The sequence below is a fragment of the Henckelia pumila genome, chromosome 3 (genome assembly GCF_033568475.1).
Source record: "Henckelia pumila isolate YLH828 chromosome 3, ASM3356847v2, whole genome shotgun sequence".
NCBI lineage: Eukaryota > Viridiplantae > Streptophyta > Magnoliopsida > Lamiales > Gesneriaceae > Henckelia > Henckelia pumila.
In genome coordinates this window covers 120,380,334-120,387,755 of record NC_133122.1, presented here as the reverse complement: position 1 = coordinate 120,387,755, position 7,422 = coordinate 120,380,334, and the positions used below count along the sequence as shown (strand labels likewise).

At 28.1% G+C, this 7,422-nt stretch overlaps 1 long non-coding RNA gene across 2 annotated transcripts; it reads left to right on the top strand.

The window, feature by feature from the left end:
• The first annotated feature begins 2,151 nt into the window (after positions 1-2,151).
• LOC140893489 (uncharacterized) lies at positions 2,152-6,538 on the top strand. 2 transcript variants are annotated; one of them, XR_012153166.1, is made up of 5 exons: positions 2,152-2,262; positions 2,541-2,724; positions 2,798-3,016; positions 3,190-3,315; positions 6,366-6,538. It is a non-coding gene; the product is annotated as an uncharacterized lncRNA (long non-coding RNA). The 2 variants fall into 2 exon arrangements; XR_012153165.1 differs by lacking the exon at positions 2,152-2,262 and having other exon boundaries at positions 2,490-2,724.
• Positions 6,539-7,422: the final 884 nt, after the last annotated feature.

The window sequence follows — 7,422 nt, the reverse complement described above, 5'->3', positions numbered from 1 at the left end:
CCCATTTTCAGTTCTCCCCTCTTCAAACAACACTATTGATTAACAAAATCTTCGGCTCTTCTGCACAAATTCCTTTCTTCAGTGAAACCTCCACTCGATTTCTTCAACAAATTCCACTCGAGCTTAGAAATTTCCCACAGTCAAGATGGGCTTTTGATTATGGGTTGGAAGGCTACTTCACTGTATGTGTTTTCTGTTCTTTTTTGGGTTTTATTTAATGCTCATGAGTTTTTATTTCTCTGGTATTGTGATATTTTTTTGGTGAAATCTTTACTTGAAATGCTTTTCTGGTTTTATTTTTGTATCGATCGCATTTATGAATTATATATTATTTAAATGGATGTTTACATACCAAATTTTGATTTTATTTCATAATCTTTGGGTTCTCTTTCATAATGGTATACGTGTTTCTGATCATCACGCACGTCGCCAACTTCATGTGTTGTTTTTTGAGTATATGTTTGTTGATTGATCTCACGATTTGTGTTGAGTTTCAATTTTCCTTACCTCTGTGCTTTTTTATTTCAGTTGGGTTTGTAAAAATTTTCAGCAAATAAAGCAATTATTTCTTTCGATGAAGAACGCCACCTGCTCGACAAATTGTCGGAGAGAACTTTCATAGAATCGTAGCACTTCAAGCATCTTTCTATTGCAGAATCCAGTAAAAGTTTCATCTTACCTCCTTCCAATTGCACCATTGTAAGTGATATTTTCACGGTTAAAAACTATGTTAATTCAAATACCACTGACTTTTATTCAAAACTGCATTGAAACACCGGGACATTTGTGTATAAACCGAAAAAGTTAGCATATCATATTAGTTGCTCTTCTTTTGGTCGTGAAATTATGCCAAACCGTTTTAATTGTCAAATCTCTTTAAAAAAAACACAGAAATAAAACAAGAAATTGGTGGCTACATCAAAAATAAAAGAGCGTATAGTTCGTGACCATATATGTTTAAGGATCAGCCTACATGAGTTGGTATATTAGCTTAAACCATATCACACATAAACCATAAACTTAATACTAGAATAAGATAATTAGGGGTGGGTTTTCGGTATACCGTATAAAAAATATTGGCATGAAAAAAATTCATACCAGTATCGATATTGAAATTCTGAAATGTTGGTATGAAAAAAATTCATATTGGTATCGTATAATACCGAAAAAAAATTCAATACCAAAAAAATGTCTATATTTCGAAAAAAGTTCGATACGGTATCTCAAAAAATCGGCATTTTAGCTCGATATCCCAGCCCTAAAGATAATGATGATAAAAATATTGGTCATATTACAAACAGCAAATAATGTTTTCTATTAAGTAAAACAAATACAATAGTTATATGAAAATAATGAGATTTTAAGATAATAGGTTGTGGTATATTGGCTTAATGTTCAACTTTTTGAAATCTATGTCAGAATTGAGTGAAACTTGAAGGACACAAAAACATTTTTTATCGTGTTAAGACCTTTGGAAAAAAAAAAACTGAGGTTCAATCTCTCATTCATTGGTCTCATTAAATTTTGATGTTGTTGAGAATTTCATTCAAGGATCTTACACTTTGGATTGACGAAATCGGTGCTACACACGATTTAATATATATATCATCTATTTTTTTTTTTTTTTAGTTTTTTTTGTTTATTTCGTTTTGTTTGTTTTTTTTTCGCCACCGAATATGTTGTTATTATTAATTAATTTTATAAGGTTGTCTTTCTTGGTCAATATGTTTTGTAGGACGGATCTTCTATTTAGATCACCTATAAAAAAAATATTTTGTAAGCTAAAAGTATAATTCTTTAATACAAATTTGAGCATGTTTGATGTGCCTTACAAAAAAACTCACTCTCAAAGTTGATGGGTCAATCACTAACTTTGATGTCTTTGTGTCGTTCTTTATAACAAAAAATTCTTAATTATCAAATTACAAAAACATTATATTTTTCATTTAATAAAAAATCATATAAAACATATTATGTATCTTAATCAAAACCATCATCTTCTAGATATCACAATGAAGTTACTATATTTATTTCTTGGTTTTTAAGTTTCTTCAAATTATTTAAGTATATTTAAAATTTTCAATATCGGTTTACCTTTGACCTTATGTTAACTTTGTTGGGATATAATATAGTTCTATTCCAGTCGTTTTATTTTTAACAAATGGATGCCAGTGATTCGGGAGAAGATAGACCTGACAATTATGTCAATAACACATTTCTGTCCAAAATGACATCACACATCAGGAACAAATGTCACAACAGGTATTTTACTTTTTCTCTTCAACAACTTACAAGTAACCATATCCACTCTATTTTATTTTCGATTTATATATTGACAAAGTTTTTATAAAAAACTCAAAAGAAAATAATTTTATACTCTTACTTTTCTTTTAAGTGGTTTTAAATTTTAATACGATCTTGCTTTTATCTCAATATATTTACAAATTTTTGTTATATATTAAACATAAAGCAAATTAATAAGTAAAAGTAATCATTAAAATTTCATAGAAATGTAACTATTGGTCTGTGGTGCTATGTAGGACATGACAAACTCCAGTTCATATGACAATGAAAGACGTCAAATGCTAGCACTGACCCAACGTCAAAGAATACATTCTATGACCGAAAAACAACGACAATCCTACCTTGCTCGACATCGATCAAATTACCAAGCAAGAAGAAGAATGAATTTGGCTACCTCCAATTATATTTCAAGCCAAAATTGTATGTTACGTAATTAAAAATTTACTTACACAACTGCTCAATCCACTTACAATTTAAAAATATTGTTTAATAGCCCAGCAACTAAATTGGAGATTGGCACAACGTAATAGACAATAGTCAATGAATGAACAAACAAGAAATGTAGAATTGGCTCGGCGTCGTGAAACTTATCAGAGAAGAAGACAAAATTATTTGAGTTCATCAATCCCCAATGTATCGTCTCATGCTAATAATGATTTACTTGCGCCAACAACTAGGATTCAGGAATCAACCGATAACCTCGGTCAAAATTGTACGTACCTTCTATAATATTTATAATTAAATTATTACTATATCGTAAAATAATTGAAAATTTTAAATATATAAAATAATTTGATATAATATACAACACCTCATAAATAATTCTCATTCTCAAATATTACCATGATCAAGTTTACAAATGCTTATGTCTATTGTTTATGCTAGCTGTTGATGCGACTATGGTGCGCCAAACATGTCGCACAGAGTCAATATCTTATCAAACTTTCACATCAAATTTTGAGCGTGGAAGCAATAGCACCCATCAACCACAAACAAATAATGTTCCTCGAGGTATTTTGCTATATCCTTACATATAATTGATGCAATATATACACATAATATTTTTTTGCATTATCAATAACTTAACATGAATATTATAGATCGCTAACTTTTATTTCAATGATGGATATATATGCTTTGCATATTTACATGTCACTAAATATATTTTAACGATATATTTGCTAATTAAAATAAACAAATGTCATCAACTAAAACTTTCTGATTTATTCATATAAAAGTTTCAATTCAAATGTATATTATATCTTGGTTCGCTTATACCCCATTAGGATTGATTGATATGTGATAGGACTTTAATCTTTATTCATCTCATGTTGACTTTAAAATAAATCATCAACTCGAACACCAGTAAATAATTGGTTCTCAGTTTCATTTGTAGTCCTTAATTATGTTCAAATTAAATATTTTATGATTTTTATAAACAATGTTTATTAAGAACTGAACCGGCCAGATCGACCGCAACCCGGTTAAGGGTCTGGTCTAGGTTACCCAATTTATTCACAAATTATAATTTATTTGCATTAATTATTAAAATTTCAAATATTACAAATTTTATTACAACACATGCTTTCTTTACATAAAGGTAAAATACAAATATAATTGTAAATTATTTGTATTACCCTTCAAAACAACCTGGTAATCTACTATTAATGCATTGATTCGTAAACCGATTTAAAAACCACTTTTCACCATTTGACATTATTTTAATTAATATTTATTTATATTGTATCTATATTATATAAATATATTGAAATTGTTTATTTATTTCTTATATTATCCAAAATAATAATATTTTTATTTTAAAATTAAAAATTAATCTTTTCAGTTATATATACACCTCATAAATAAATTTTATTTTCAAATATTACCATGATCAAGTTTACAAATGCTTATGTATATTGTTTATGCTAGCTTCGATGCGACTATGGTGCGCCAAACATGTCGCATAGAGTCAATTTCTTATCTAACTTTCACATCAAATTTTTAGCGTGGAAGTAGTATGCAACCCATCAACCACAAAACAAACTTATATTCCTCAAGGTATTCTACTACATCATTATATAGAATAGATGCAATATATACATGGGTCTAATTTGCATCCACACCACCTGTGAAAGAGTCTAAAAGAGCATAAAACCACAATGTGTAATATTAATGGCATGTTAGACCTAAAAACCCCATCTTCTTAAAAACAACACTCATAATCCCTCCCCCCCCAAAAACCCCTATGAGAGGGTATTAAAATGTGCGCGTTAGTTTGTATAACATACGGGTGAAATGTGCTACATTTTAAAAAACTGAGGGTTGCAATTAGCCTATAAATATTTTATTTAGGGGATTTATGCTCTTTTAGACTTTTCACAAGGGTTGTGGATGCAAACTTAGCCCTATATAAATGTAATATTTTTTATGCACTTATCAATGGTCTTAACATGAATATTACAGGTCGCTAACTTTTATTTTAATGACGAATGTATCATTGCTACGCATATGTTCATGTCACTAAAGTTATATTTTATCGATATATTTACTAATTAAAATGGACAAATGTCATCGCAACCTAAAAAGTTTATGTATTTAAATTTATCATAAGTTTCAATTTAAACTTGTATATTTATATATTGAGTTTTGGCTTATACCACATTAAACTTGGATTGATTAACATGTGATTAGGACGTTAATCAGTTAATTAATCTCATGTTTATTTCGAAATATATAATCATAAACTCCATCACCAGTTAATAATTGGATCTCAGTTTCCAATTTTTATTCCTTAATTATGTTAAAAATAAATAATCTATCATTTTTTATTAGTCAAATGTTTTGTCTAAAGAACCGAACCAACCAGAAATCAAACCCGCGAGTCACCGACCAATGGTCTGAATTCCAGTTAAACGCGAATACAATTTCTCAAATTATAATTTATATTACATTAATATTATTAAAAATATAAAATATTACAAAATTTTATTTCAAAGGACAATGCTTTCTTTGCATGTACGTAAAGTGCATAATATAGATTGTAAATTGTTCGCTATTACACTTCAAAACAGCGCCAATAAATCAAGCCGTTAGGCATTGATTCGGTAAACCTATCTAAAACCAATGCAACCGTCTTAAACCTAAACAAAATTTTTTTTTTTTTTTTTGTTTTAGAACATAAGATACATATATTTAAAAAGTTATTTAATTTATTAATTCTTTCCAAAAATATAATATTATTTATATTTACAAATTATATATTTCATTCTTCATTATATTTACATTAATATTTGGTTTTTAATAAATTTTTATATAAATATAATAAATAAAAATTAAATAATATTTTGATCTTACATTTTTATTCTATTTTCAAGTAATATATAATATTAACTATGTTAATAAATATTTTTATTTTAGGAATATTTATGTATTTATATTATATTTTAATTTATATTTTTTAAAAATATAATTTTTAAATGAAAGAACTAGCTTTGAACCATTTTATATGGTTTAATGGTCCGCTTACATAAAAACATAAATTAAAAATATAAACAAAATTAATATTACTGTTCATAGTTCTTCATTACTGTCATATTTAAATTGTTTTGAAGTTGTTCCAATAATGTTCTTATTAATGGATCTCCCATCAATTTTCTTTCCAAATTCACTATTCACTCTTTAATAATTTCATAAAACTCCATCTGTCAGTTGAATTGATTTTTATTCATCTTTTCTAAATTTTATGCACAATTATATTTTATTCATATTACTTGCAAAAATTTAAAATAGTCAAAATTTTATACTTAAAATACATAACATGGCTATAAATGTTCATATTAACCTTCAAAACAACTAATATAGAACTTTGATATTGAAAAAAAAAAAATCTATTGCTAAAACTTAGGATAAAATATATATATTTGAAAATTTTGGAATTTAAATAATAATTTATAAATATTATGCAAATATACTACCTTAAATTTATATTAAGGTTCTAAAAAAATTAATAATAAACTGTCTCCATATTTTTGTCGATTCACTGTTCAAATTTAATATTGCAGAAACAAACTTCAATGAAATCAATGTCACAACTAACATACAACGAGGTACACGTCCACGTCCACGTCCACATCGATATCATAACCTAGCAAGAAATTTCAGTGAATTTGAGAATAATCATCAGTGGCGGTTGCCTGACCCGTCACTTTGTGTACACTGTCAAGCTATATTATTTCATGGTGAAACATCACAATTTTGTTGTCGAAATGGAAATACAAAGCTGGATCTTATTCTCATCTCCAATTGAATTTCAAGAACTTTATTCTATGAACAATGAAGAGGAAAAACATTTTCGGCAATACATAAGGGCATACAACCATGTTTTCTCTTTTACACTAATGGGAGTCAACGTGGATGAGTCCATAGCAACAGGTACAAATGGAGTTTTACTCATTTCGTGTCCATGGATCAATATATCACTCAATTGGAAGTCTTCTGCCAAATGAGAATTGTAGGCCACGGTACTTGCAGATGTGGATTGTAGACACAGATCATGATATAAACAATAGACTTTAAGAAAATCCAGAACTAAGACGAGAAATCTTGATCAAGATACAAAAAATTCTTGATGAACACAATCCATTTGTACACGTGTTTCGACAAATTGGCCAGCGTGAAGACATACCGAACTGTAGGCTCATCATTAGGCAACAACAACCAAATGAACATCAATACAATCTACCAACATCATCTCAAGTTGCATCCGTCATTGTTGACAATGAATGTGAAGAAAATTTGAACACTCGAGATATTATTATACAAGGAATAGGTAGAAATCTAATCAGCATTAAAGATATAGTTGGTTACTATGATCCTATGCAGTATCCACTCCTTCTGTCACATGGTACATATGGCTGGGACATAAATAGTCGAAATATTGATGGTACTCGGCTAACAAGCTTAAATTACTATGCGTATATTCTACAGGTTAGCAAAAAAAAACCTATCTTACTCTATCATTATCCATCTTAATTAAAAAACTTATAACTTAAATATATATCTAAACTCCTATATTTTAATTCTCATTTCACCCAGATAAGAGAACGTTCACCATCATTG